Here is a 13,090-nt window from a genome sequence, read left to right on the forward strand (position 1 = left end):
GCTTTTTAAAAAACGATTAAAATTTTAAAAATTGTAATAAATATGATTAAAACCATAAATAGCTCTTGTTTTATAAGTGAAGCTGCTGGACCTGGTACAGATGTTTGCTCTAACTCACAAGTATCCCTACAGAGGGCAGTGAGTATGGGTGCAAGGTCAGCTCCTTTCTCCACTGCCTCTAAAGGGCCCTGGACAAAGGTTACAGCTTCCACGGTGTTCGTGGAGGTTTGAATGTGTTGTATTGGTGGGAAAGGAGATCTGTAAGCATAGGCTGTGGTTTCATTTTGGAGGTGCTCTGCCCTTTTACAGTTAGACCTTATACAAAAGCTCTGTGTAATACATAACACCTTACTTAGAGTAAGGATGGCGGAATGCAGGGTTGGGGTAAATAAAGCACGTTCATCTGCTATATCCTAACTGTGCCTCTTCCATGATGGGCAGGAGAGCACAGGGTGCCTAAGTTAATAAAATGGTGATAAAATCTTAAAATGAATTTCACATAAGAAGATTACTGGGTGATTTGAGGTATTCTGCTTCAAATCATTTGCAGAGGAGAAACGCTATTTCATTGTACTTCATAGATCAGTTTCTGTTTGATGCTTTAACTCTTAGCACTTTTCTCCCTTTTGTATGAAATTGTAGCAGTGCTTTTTCAGGCTACTTTTTCCCTATCTTAGGCCTTCTTTTGGAAATGGTAATATTTCTGGAGAAAAAACATAGTTTATTTCATTACCACACCAGCTTCCAAGCTCGAAGGAACAGCCTGTGTCTAGACTTCTGGTAGTACAAAGTAATGATTTCTTAGGGAATTATTAGCAGAAGACAGTTAAAACTGTAAAATATATAGATAAAATTTTGGCAAATGTAAAAATGAGTGGTTTGGATGCTCTCTTGCCCCTCTTCTTGTGGGTTTTAGTGAACAACAGCTTGCCATTATTATTACCTCTAAAGAAGAAGCAGAAATATGCTTGGTACTCATTATATTCTTCTCTAAGATGTACCTCTGAAAGAGTATTTCGAATTTCCAGATCTGAGGGCTTATATCAAAAGTAGTTTGGATGGGACACCACTAGAGGGAAAGTTTTGGGTTCCTTGAAAATTCTGTAAGATTTCTCAAAGGGAATCCCTTAAAAAACCTAGAACAAACATCCTTCTTTCTTTTCACCTACGACTGTGATACCATAAGCCACGTAAACAATACTGAAAGAAAAACAATTTAAATTAATGAATAATATAGAAGCCTATTTTTCAAAAAGTTGCCTCCAGGAAACCATGTAGGTTTCCAGAAGAATTATTAACCACCTCACACAATATTTGTATTTCCTTATTATGTTTAGATAGATAGTTCCTTTTAAGTAGCTTCTTTCTCATAGCAAAACCAGAGATTAGTTGCCTTATTTCAGGTCTCTCTCATGAAAATATTAATTCATTCAAAGAACAAAAACAACTCTGTCATTCTTACACCACTCAGATAGCAGTAAATTCTCTTCAGATGCCACTAAAATTTATGCTCTTATTGGAGAGCATAAATTAAGAGATTAATGAGGAAGCAGTAGGGAAACCACAAACACCCAATGGCACAAAAAGAAAAAATTACTTGTTTATGCCTTGACCGTTTGTCTGGTGAAGCCAATCCCAAGAGCAAGGAGCCTCCTGGAATAGACTGCAATCTTATGGTGTGGAAACACATATACTCTTGCATAAGCTGGCACTTCAGAGTGACTTGCAACGGCTTTTTGTTCCACCAAGAGATTGGAAGGTCTTTTACTACATTCCATTTGTAAGGGAGAAAAGTCAAGCTAACTGTTGAGGGAACAAATTGACTCTTCAGTAGTGTAATATTGTTGTAGCTAAGACAACCCACTAACAATTTACAAGATTGGACCACGATATACTAACTTGAATGATAAATGAGCCCTTGAGAGCTCATAAACTGTGGGGATAGAGTTTGACAAATGTAGTAGATGGTAAGCCTTCAAGAAGGAAATTGTATACCAAAGAAAAGGGTTAATGTAAGTGACACTTTTTGCACAAATATTCAATGCTAAATATGTGTCTTAAAGTACATTATTAAGGAAGCATATCACTCATTTTGCAGCTGCCCTCATCATTAGTGATTAGAGAAACCTCCCAATGTATTTTTGTCTTTCTCTACAGAGCTCTTAGGGCATTTTGTCACAGCTGAACTGTAATACCTTGCTATTCAGAATTTCCCTACTCCCTTTTAAAAGCATGTGACTTCATCCATATATCTAGGTCTTATGTGTTGTGAGGGCTAATTAAATAAAACTTTTATGGATCTTTATAATCCATAATAAAGAACTGCGATATACAGGCATCGTTAAGGCTGAGTATGTAGTTATGTCAGAGATCTCCAGTTACAACAGTAAGTTTCTCTGCTAAAATATGAGTGCAGACTAGTGAAATCTTTGAAGCTGCCTGCCTAACTACTGTACTGAGTTGGGATCTAAATTTGCTGCATTTTCTTGGTGTGATATTGTCACATTCCATCAATGAATGCTCATAGGAAGAAAAGCAAAAAGTCTTTTATGCTGCATGGGATATCATTGTACTGAAAGATAATTTTGTGAAAGGTAAGCCTGTGAAGAAACACAATATAAAATTTGGACCACTTGTTTGGAAAGTTTCCTTGCATTCAGAGGTCTTCCTACTGCTTTCAAATCATAGAATCAAAGAATAACTTTTGTTGGAAGGTATCTTGAAGACCATCTAATTCCACCCTCCACAATAGATGGGGACATTTTCCAGTAAACCAAGGTTGTTCAAAGTTATCATGCAGCCACCGTTCCTTTGCTGTTAGAGGGATCCCATTGTAGACTCCTACAACTTGTCAGCATAGTAAAACTGTGGTAAAGGAATTTTTTCGTTTTGAGAGTATGTGAATGCATGCAACTGATGGAATAAATTTGGTATTTCATTTCTAGGGTGCTTATTCATTAGTGTCCTCCTGCTGTTCACATTTTGTTAATGAAGCAACCCATCACCCTGCTACCTGCAGACACTTAATTCCTTCCCAGAATCCAACTGCTCTCCATGGTCCTTTGAGAACAGCTTTCTATGAAATCACCTTTAACAAAGTCTTATTTCCATGGGTCAATTAAATGCCAAATATTGTTATTTCACAGCTACAACTCCTTTTAAAGTTTCTCTTAGCTGTTATTAATCCTAAAATGATTTCTGGGGCTGGAATTAGGCAATCTAGATCCTATTTAAAAATAAATTTATTCTTATAGCAGCTCATGCTCATGAAAGTGGAAAATGAAGTAAAAATGTGAAAAGTGTGATCCTGCAGCTCTCCCTTACTCAGGCCCTGCTTAGACAAGTAATCACACTGGTTGCTTATCAAGGAGTATATGATATTTTAAAGACAGGTTTTAATTCTAATTATGTATATTGCAAAGGTAATCAGAGAATACACATGTGATGCTTATGTTTGCCACAAACTTAATAAAGAATGAATATACATGTACAATTATTTTAGGTAAAATAAAGAATAAGTGTATTTACAATAATATTTTGAGAATATCCATCACCCTTTCAGTTATGCTTATAGTCAGCATAACTTGTAGTGGCATATGGAGTATGTCAGATACAACAAAAATATATTTTCAAGACTCTTTGTATTTTCAATTGGAAGTAAATTTTTTGCTGCATTTAAAAATCACTTTTTATATCTTCCATATTACGAATATATAAAGATATGTTTTAAAGCTTTATTAAATATTAAAAGGTGTCACATGTATGACCTCTCTACTTTTGAAAGTCAGTTTTATGCTTCAGGTTGGTGTCACTACTGAGGTAATAATAACACTTTAATGTATAGTGAGGCACCACTAAAGAACTGGTGGCAGAAAGTTTAACAGAATGGGTGTTGTGGGACCAAAGAACCAACAGGGTTTGCATTTCATTTGTGCTGAATGCACAACTTTATCTTCCAGCTCAACATCTGCTGCTGAAGTTTGGGGAATATGTAAAAAGATTTGCAGTTAATCTGTAACTTTATTTTATAAATTATTAATTTAACCACTGACATTCAGTTCATCCCTCACACGTTTGCACTGTCTCAGATTTTTTTGAAGTTAAGATAACCTGATCTTTGGTATTTTATGTAGTGGTTAGTAGATTGTGAACTGTCTTCAGACTGAAATGAAGTGACTCAAAACTAAAGAGGAAAAAATTGCTGTACTCAGCAACCATCCTATATGTGTAATTAATGCTTTGATGAGAATTTTCTTTAAAATCAGAGTGTCAAAGCATTTGAGACCTATGAAATACTTATGCAGCACAGATTAACTTATAGTTCCCAACATCGGATGAAAGTGCTTGAGTGGTAGAGATGAATGTATAATTATGTTTTGTAATATGGCCAGTGGATTAGGTAAAATTATCTTCTGTAGACTAGTTTGTAAGTTTGCACCTAGAAAAGACAATGATGGTAGTGGTGGTGGTGAGAGATCTTCCAATTTTTTTATTCCCATGGTCACTGCTGTTACGTGTTTCATAAACCATAGTGGTTGTCATCCAGTCTCAGCAAGGAGCTGCAGTTTGGAAAACCTGAGCATGAAAAATCAAACATGAATTTTCTGCCTTCTAAGTACATCAGATAAGGTGAATGTTTATCAGTTGGGTAGATGGGGAAAAGAGTAATTCCCTCTGGTCTTATTGTAAGAAACTGTGCTTGGGCTGACAATTTTATGTGTTACATTTATGCCATATGTGCACACATACCTACCTATATGTTTTATGTAAGAATAAGGGACAAATAAGTCCCTTATTATCATAATAATAAGTGCTCCAATTTTCAACATCAAGTATCAGTCATGGTTCTCTGCTCATAGCAGAAGATGCTGTGCCATACAGCATTTTGTTGGAATTACATGGACATATCTTTCAAGTATTTTTATTTTCTAGCATTTGGCTACACATCCTTTCTGTTAACATGTGTAATTCTGTGAAGATGTTGCTAGAATATTAGAAAGGAGAATGTACTAAATCCACATACAGATGTATAAGCAATGTTGCAAAGTCACCATATCTATCCCTGATCTGGACTATTCCTGTGTTTATCTAAACAGTTACATTTAAAAATGTTTGTGAACAGGGTCCGAGCCATGACCTTTGGTAAAAATATTTACGTCCTGTTATTACACTCAATAAACCTAGTTTTTTGTAACTAGCACCAAAGTGTTACTCCCGCATACACTGATTCTTTATTAAAAGCTTCAACTTTGAGGAGAGCATTCAGTTGGAAGTAAGGATTCAAGTACTTGACCTTCAAATATATAACCAACGTCTTGAGGCAAGCTGGAGGATTTATCATTATGGGAAAAAAAACTTTCATCTTGATAAACATTTACAAACAAATCCTACTGGAATATAAAATAGTAAACACAGTGTTATAATCAATAACTAGAGGTGAATGTTGCAACATAAATTGTATAGATGACAATGTCAAAATTATAAGTTTATTGTCTTGCTAGTAGCATATATTATAGCAAAGATCCCTCAAAAATTTCGGTAAAACTGTCATATTCGTTTAAATACTTTTTATTTTAATAGAGTACATTTTTTGACCATTTGTATTGATTTGATTTAGTGGTCAAATAAACATTTTAGCATCTAAATAATGTTTCATGAATCTGAAAAGAAGGTGCAAGAGAAGTAACTGTGAAAACTGTGGCCTTACCATTGGTCTCTTCACTATTGCTACTTCATTATCTTTTAAGATAATGCTATTTTTCTCCAGTTTCCCTTCTTTCTTCTGAGAAGATCCTTCTGTACACTTATGGGAATTAATGTGATATTTGTTCTATGGATATTTTACAGATAGATATCAGACAGGTAGAAATTTGTGTGTTGCATCTGGGTGGACTGAACATTTACTTCCATTGGTGTTTTTAAAATATGAAAATCATCTTAAAAAAAACCCAGATGTTTTTGTTCCAATCACAATTTTCTTTGTAATAAAGTGCTCTTCAAAAACTACAACATCAAATGTAAACATGACTCCCTGTACCCCCTGCCACATGCATAAACAAACCACCCAATCATCAATCTGAAATTGCATTTTAACCATAGCAACTTGAACATTTACCTTCTGAAATGATTCATTAATAAAAACACCAGGAGAATTCTTTGCATCTAGAAAATCATAGTGATTTAGAAATACTTACTATTTCATCTGCAAGCTCCTAAATTGTAGGGAGTTGTCCACTTTGGTCGTTCAGCTTGTTTTATATTTGTTTTTAATTATTTATGTTTCTGCACTGATTTTGAGTTTGCCTGTATAATCTCTGAGCAGAACCTGAGTCTGAGCATTTTAAAATGGAATTTTCTGAGAGTCCTGCGCTTTGGGGGATTTGGTTCTTTATGTGTTTTTTTCTTAGGTCTACAACTGTGTGAAACATAAATCTACAAGACAGTGCAACCCTATAAAATGAAAAAGCCAGAATGTGATTTTAACATTATTATATATTAGCCTTTCTTGCTGAAAAAGACTAACTCTAGATTCTTCTCTTTTGCCTTTCTGTGAGTGCATGTTCCATGGCATGCTTGAAAATCTGGTCCTCACGCTTTGGAGAAGTGCTGAAAGCACAGTTTTAGTAGAGCAATAAGTTCAGCAGCAGTACCAGTTTTAGCATCTCCCACATCCAATGATTCGTTCTTACCTCTTGCATCAGCAGCATGCCATTTAAAAAAAGGAATAATTAATTCTGTGTCCCTTCTCCTTCCAAATCCCTAAAGCAGCAACGCAATAGTTCAGTTTAGCTACTAGGAGGGAAGTACTTGGCAACCAATTATTGCAGACTGTTCAATTGTGTTCTGAAGAGGAAAATATGATAGACAATGCATTCTCATGTCATGATAGCAGACAAAAATTTCACCATGCACACATGTAGCAGGATTTTCTAATGCATGCTTGTGGGCAACTAACAGCAACTGCTTCTAATACGGTTTCCACTGAAAATAGTAACAATTATTGTATGCTGGGACTTTAGAAAGAAATCCACCATTCGTATTCTTCCTTCAGGCTATAATTCTGCATAAAAATCAAGACCCCTCATTGTTTCAAATCCTTCATCATTTCTGATAAGTAATGAAGGCTCTTGCAGAGTATTTAGAAAACAAATACCAAGTTTTATCTCTTTATATGGCAAGGTAGAAATAGCTAGGAGGCAAATTCAGTAATATTCAGTTATTGTCCTTGTCCTAAACCAAGATCAGTTCTTTGAAAGTAAAGATAAGGAATGTGTATTAGATGTCAGAGAAGTTAATCAACTAGTAATCAACTAGTGAGAGAACCCGAATAGTCAAGTCATAGATGTAGGAGACTAGGACAGAACAGAGGCCCTGTTGGCCCTACCAGCTATTAACTGTCTAAAACAAAGTATTGATTAAAGGGAGAGGATGTGCTCAAGGAAGTACCTAACAGCCAAAGACAGGGACAAGGGGTAGAAGCTATCTTGGTCTTATCTGTCTCAAACACTGCAGGGCATTAAAGTACCACTAAATAAAAGGAAGTCTTGCTAGATATAATGCAGTAGAATGGAGACCAGCAATGGGGGAAATCTCAGATGGAGCACTCCTACCAACTGAGCCCCCATCAGCTGAATAATGTTGCAATCTGGACTAGTGGTCTTTTTTTCTCCTTTTTGTTTTTTTGTTTCATGTCTCTTTTCCTCTTCTTGATTAAGCATAAAGCCTCTTTTCTTTCTCTTTTTTTTTTTTTCTTTTTAGTATGGCCTATCATAGTATTGTGTTTGGTGCTGCATATTTTACACATATATTTTAGAATTGTGTTGGATATTGAGTTTGGAGACATATATTTTTACCATTGTGTTTGTGTTTGAGGTGGTAGATTTTGCATGTGTGATTAATTAGCATGGGTGCATACTAACAATAAATTGGTTTGTGTTTACCGACCCTTGGTGGGTTTTTTCACCAGTTTTCTAACTGGGAGGAATTAAAGAACTTTAATCTTCTCTCCTTTTGTGGGATGAGACAACAGTTCCCACTATTCCACTGGTAGTATTCCTGATGCTGCAAATGCCTGAGCAGATCATATCGTTCTTTTTTTTCTTGTTTTAGGGAGAATTAAATTCCTACCTCTGTATACATTTTCTTTGAGAAAGTATCAGGCTTGCAGGGCCAAATTTTTCTAACTCTTTAGGGTTATGTCTTCATGTCTTCACATTACTTTTGATAATAGTGAATACAAATTGTACAAAAGATATTTCTTACTGTGCTTAAATGTCTGAGGGAGAACATATATGAAAAGAAAATACACTCCTGACCGAGAGAAGCTCCTAACAGAAAATATTTCTTCACGCCCCTTTAAAGTACAGAATTAAGAAATCCAAACTTTTCTTCATCAGCTGTAGTTTGGACTTCTGGCACTGCAGAGATGCATTCCACTTTAGCTTTTCAAATGAAAAAAAAACTCAAACGTAGTAAATAAGAAATAGTTTAAACATTTTTAGATGTGCTTTTTATCAAGAAGAGATGTGTCCTGTTGCAGTTACTCTGAACTCTGCAGAGGAAACGCTGATATTGAACACCATCAGTCTGCACTCTCTATTGAACTGTCCCATCTGGATGCAAAGTGGTCAAGAGGAAACACTCAGTCGTGTGCACTTTCGTGAATGAGCAGGGAATAAAGCAACAAAGAAGAAATTGCTTTAGAGCTTTCTTAGGAGAGATGAAATAGATAGCAGCTAAAATGTGAAGAGCCTAATAAGAATGGAACCATGTATCAGAGAAAAATGCAACAAGAAGACAACTACATGTGAAGAAAAGAAATGGAAATTACATTTTTGATGGCTAAAGAAAAGTGAGAAGATGATACTTAGGCAATCTTTCCATGAATTTTTCATCGCATACTGAGAAACAAAGCAGTGCCACAGCTGTTTGCAAGTAGGAATGTTGTAAGTAGGAATCTTGTAATGACTGTGATGTCATGCATGATGCATGGGTTGGATGGAGTCTCTGTGATTGATTAATAGTCTGTTTTCATCATGCTTTAATCCTATTCTATTTATTGTTAAAAGTAAAGGAATTAAACCAAAATTACAAGATCCAAGCCACTGTAACCTCAAAATTTCTGAAAAGTATTTTCCTGAGCGTATTACTCTGAAAGACTGCCTTCAATATGAACACTTGTTTTTAACATCAGCTGCAGGTTTTATGCTGCTCTTCCCCAGTTCCTAGTTAGTTTTTTTGATATGACTCCTAGTAAATGCTGACCTTGGGACCCTTATTTCTTCAGTTCTGAACCAAGAACTTCAGATATAAGACCTTTCTAAAAGAGAATGATGGTTATTTGGCCTGTTTTAACTACTTTCTATTGGTACTTATGCTCCTTGTGATTCTGAAAGCAACTCTGTTGCTAGGAAAAGAAAATGAAGCAAGAAAAATTACACAGGCCTTTTTCTTTCCAGTGTATAAAGCTAGATATTACAATTGTATTACACAAGCATCTGCGTACGACAGGAGAAGCCACCAGACAGTGGTGTGTGCAAAAACAGCTGAAAAGCTTTCCCAGCACGTTGGTCGTGCAGAGGCTTATTCATGGAGCACTAAGCAAAGCCGAAAGAAATATCTCAGCACATTTTTTTAGGACTTGGAAATTGTATAGAATAATATTAGAAAGTAGATTTGTCCAGCATAGTGGTGGCCACAATAAAATGTTCCAAAGTGTCTTCAAAACTGAAATATTTTCTATAGCCAGAGGTGTTCTCTCGGTTACTTTTTAACATACTTTTATCATATAAAATTTAAGAAATTTGAAAAACATTATACAAGTATTGGTGGTTACCCTGAATTTGTTAAACTTATTCCTTGTTAGAGGGAATTACGAAGTATAACGCTCGATAATTTCTGAGAGAGGACATAATTTCAACTTCAGCTGCATCCTTTCATTCTATGAAGCTGCTTATTAGTGGCAGCAGTGGAGCCTTGCAAGCTTTATGCATTATACAAAATGAAAAATATTAGCTGCTGTCCAAGCTAATAATACCGCTTGATATAACAAAGTATAGGTTGTAAGCCATCAACTCAACAGGAAAATCACAGACACAACAGCTCAAAACACTGATTCATGAAATACCCAATTTGTAACTAATTTGCACTGCATACAAATCATTTAAGTTAAATATGAGCCTTGCAGATCATCATAGTTTAAGTGTACGAGTAGAATTCCCAGTTTTCCAAGAAAACCCTTTATCCTAATAAGCTGAAGAATTTTATTATAAAACTCATTTTGTCTTCTGACCTGCACTCACACAGCCTTCTCTAAAAGGAACTCTGTTGAAAAGCATAGAGTTCTGCTGGTGCAAATGAGGGGTAAATGTTGCCTGATGCATTTAATCAAAAAAGCATTGGCTTTCAGATTCACCCAAGGGTGATATGTGTTACTTTCCTGGCCAGTGTGACTTTGCACATATTTTTGCATGCCAAGTTGCATTAGGCTGCCACTGAAAGAAAACAAGTGAAATAACAAGTCCCTCTGGCATGCCACTGTATAAAATCTGTGATCCAGATTCTCCTAATTCTGCACGTAGCACAGTCCAGAGCTAGCAGGGTGAAAAGGCAGCCTTATGCTCCTAGAACCTGGTCTGCTTAAGCCAGGTACTCAGGGAAAATATCAGGAGCTCACTTGTTCTGGGACACAACTACTAAGAATCACCAGACCATCAGAAACTACTAGCCAGTCCTTATTTTTGGCAAGCGAGCAAGTCCACATTCCCAGCTGTGTACCTGTGGGAAACAGTGCCACAGCACACTCTTTAGGGGAACATTTCTGAGAATGGCTGCACTGGCTTTGACGGTGTAGGGACACATGGTGTAAGGTAGAGCTTCCAAGATAAAAATGAGGGGAAAAGGGGGCACATAGCATTGTCGTTTTTCCAGAAGAATGCCAGGGTAGAAAGAATGTATTGCAACAAAGTGGCACATTCTTTCCAATATGCTAACAGGTTTTTGAGAGAAGGACGTTTTTTTGCATCTAGTTCCTCAGCAAATAGTCTCTACAGGTTTTCCCAAAGTAAAGTCTAAGGAAAAACAGACACATCCTTCTTGATGTTACCAACAGAAATGCTGTGCCTGTACATTATCATTTCTTTCAGGGAAAAATATGTGAAATCCAGAGAGGCCAGAGCAGACTCTGGAATATCCTTGCCAGGAAGTATTGATGTCCTTTGTGTTGCGAGTATTCATGAATTTTCATCGTTACCAAGGTCCTGACTCAGGAAAGCAGGGAAGACTTTTGTAACTTTCAGAGCAACAGGGTGCCTAATTTTGCAGTGAATGACCTCAACTAGAATATCTTGCTGAAGTACTGGAGAGCATCTGCTACTACTTTGTTATTCCCAAGTAGAATAATATATAACATCTGAAGTAACATTTCTGCTTTAAGTGCCTGGAAGTCCAGCAAAGTCAGCTGTAGTTTAACCTTCAGATTTGGATGCAGTTCGTGTGATTCCCTTGCAGAAAATTTTTAATATATATAACATATTCAGAGTTCTTTGGTGTTTGTTTTGGTAAGGAAGGAAACAGGCTCTGCCAACATAGCCAAGGTGGTGTTATCACAGGAAGGGGATGATATGAGAGCATGTCAATATCAAAAGTGCTTTATAGCCAAAGCTTCTGGCTTGTGGCATTGACAATAAGTTTCATGATTTTGATTTTAAATATACTGTATTTGCCTAAGTTTTCTAATGGTTCAGCATACAGGTGATTTCAGTTACAACATAAGGGAAATAAAAGCTGTACATTACCACTGTGTACTGGATTTAAGAACAAAAAGTCAGCCTCTAAAATAAGTCATTCTGAATTGTCCTTGAAAATTGTCAAAGACTAATTATCCTACTAATGTTTTGTGACTGACTCAAAGGCTATTTTTACCGCAAAATTTTCCTCACAATGAGAATGCTTCATTCTGCTTCAGTAGTTAGTGATATGTCCTTGAAACATAGATCCTAGGTATTGAAATTATCAAGGGCAGAAATTTTAAAAAGCAGACCAGTTCACTTTGTAACTGAACTGCTTCTCTCTCTTTCCATCTCATTGGATTTAATAAAAGTAAGTTTTCATAAGCAAACACAGCAAATTACCGCAGTGCCTGGGTTTGAAATCGTGTGCGTTTATGGATATAGGTGCATATGTGAAATAACAAATAATAATAATGTATGAATTTGCAAACATCAAGACCCTCTTTACAAGACATTTTCATTAGTAGATCCAAATATAACTATAGTAGAGCATGTTGTCCTTCTCTTTTGATTCAGTGCAAGTGTTTGGTTATGAAGTTAGCAATACGATGTGTCTGTGTCAACGAACAGTCCCTGAATGATGCGATCAAGCATAGCTATGATGCTGTCATACAAAACATGTTGATTCTCACTAGCTGAAGGCAATTTACAATTTACTTTTCTAATGCGGACATTCTGTAAGATACAGAGATCTTTCTGGATGACAGCAAGTACTTGCATATTTAAAATAGGGATTCAAAATTTTAGGAATGCTTTAGGAGGAATTTCCGAACAGTGATCATGGTTGTTCTTAGTGAGGAAATACACTCAACTGCATTTACTTGGACTCAAATTGAACTTCTAGTACTGGAAAAAAACAGATCCATAGTGCATGTAAAAACACTTCTGGTTGTTTGCGGTTCTCTAACTATGGGCAAGAATTTCTAGACAAGCTTTTTCACCTAATTCCACTGAACTTCCATGAATGTCCTAGCTTTATTTTCTGTTACTCTCAAACTCTTATTCATGTTTATTTGTGCATGTGGGGAGAATGAAGGAGTATATAGATTACCTTTGTCCAATAAGTTTTCAAGAAAGAACTCAAGTGGGAAATAGTTTTTGATCCAAAAATTCTGAGTCAAAATAATTTTTTTTTTTGCATCTTCAGACAACAACTTCTTCAAACCTGTTACTTTGTGCCCATATCAATTTACAAAAAATTAAAAAAACATTTAAGAATATAGGATAGGAAGAGTACAGTGGAAAAAGGTGGTATTTCTTGACACTGGCATTGATGTTTTGGTAATATAGGATCATGTGAC

This window comes from Cuculus canorus, chromosome 4 (genome assembly GCF_017976375.1).
Source record: "Cuculus canorus isolate bCucCan1 chromosome 4, bCucCan1.pri, whole genome shotgun sequence".
NCBI lineage: Eukaryota > Metazoa > Chordata > Aves > Cuculiformes > Cuculidae > Cuculus > Cuculus canorus.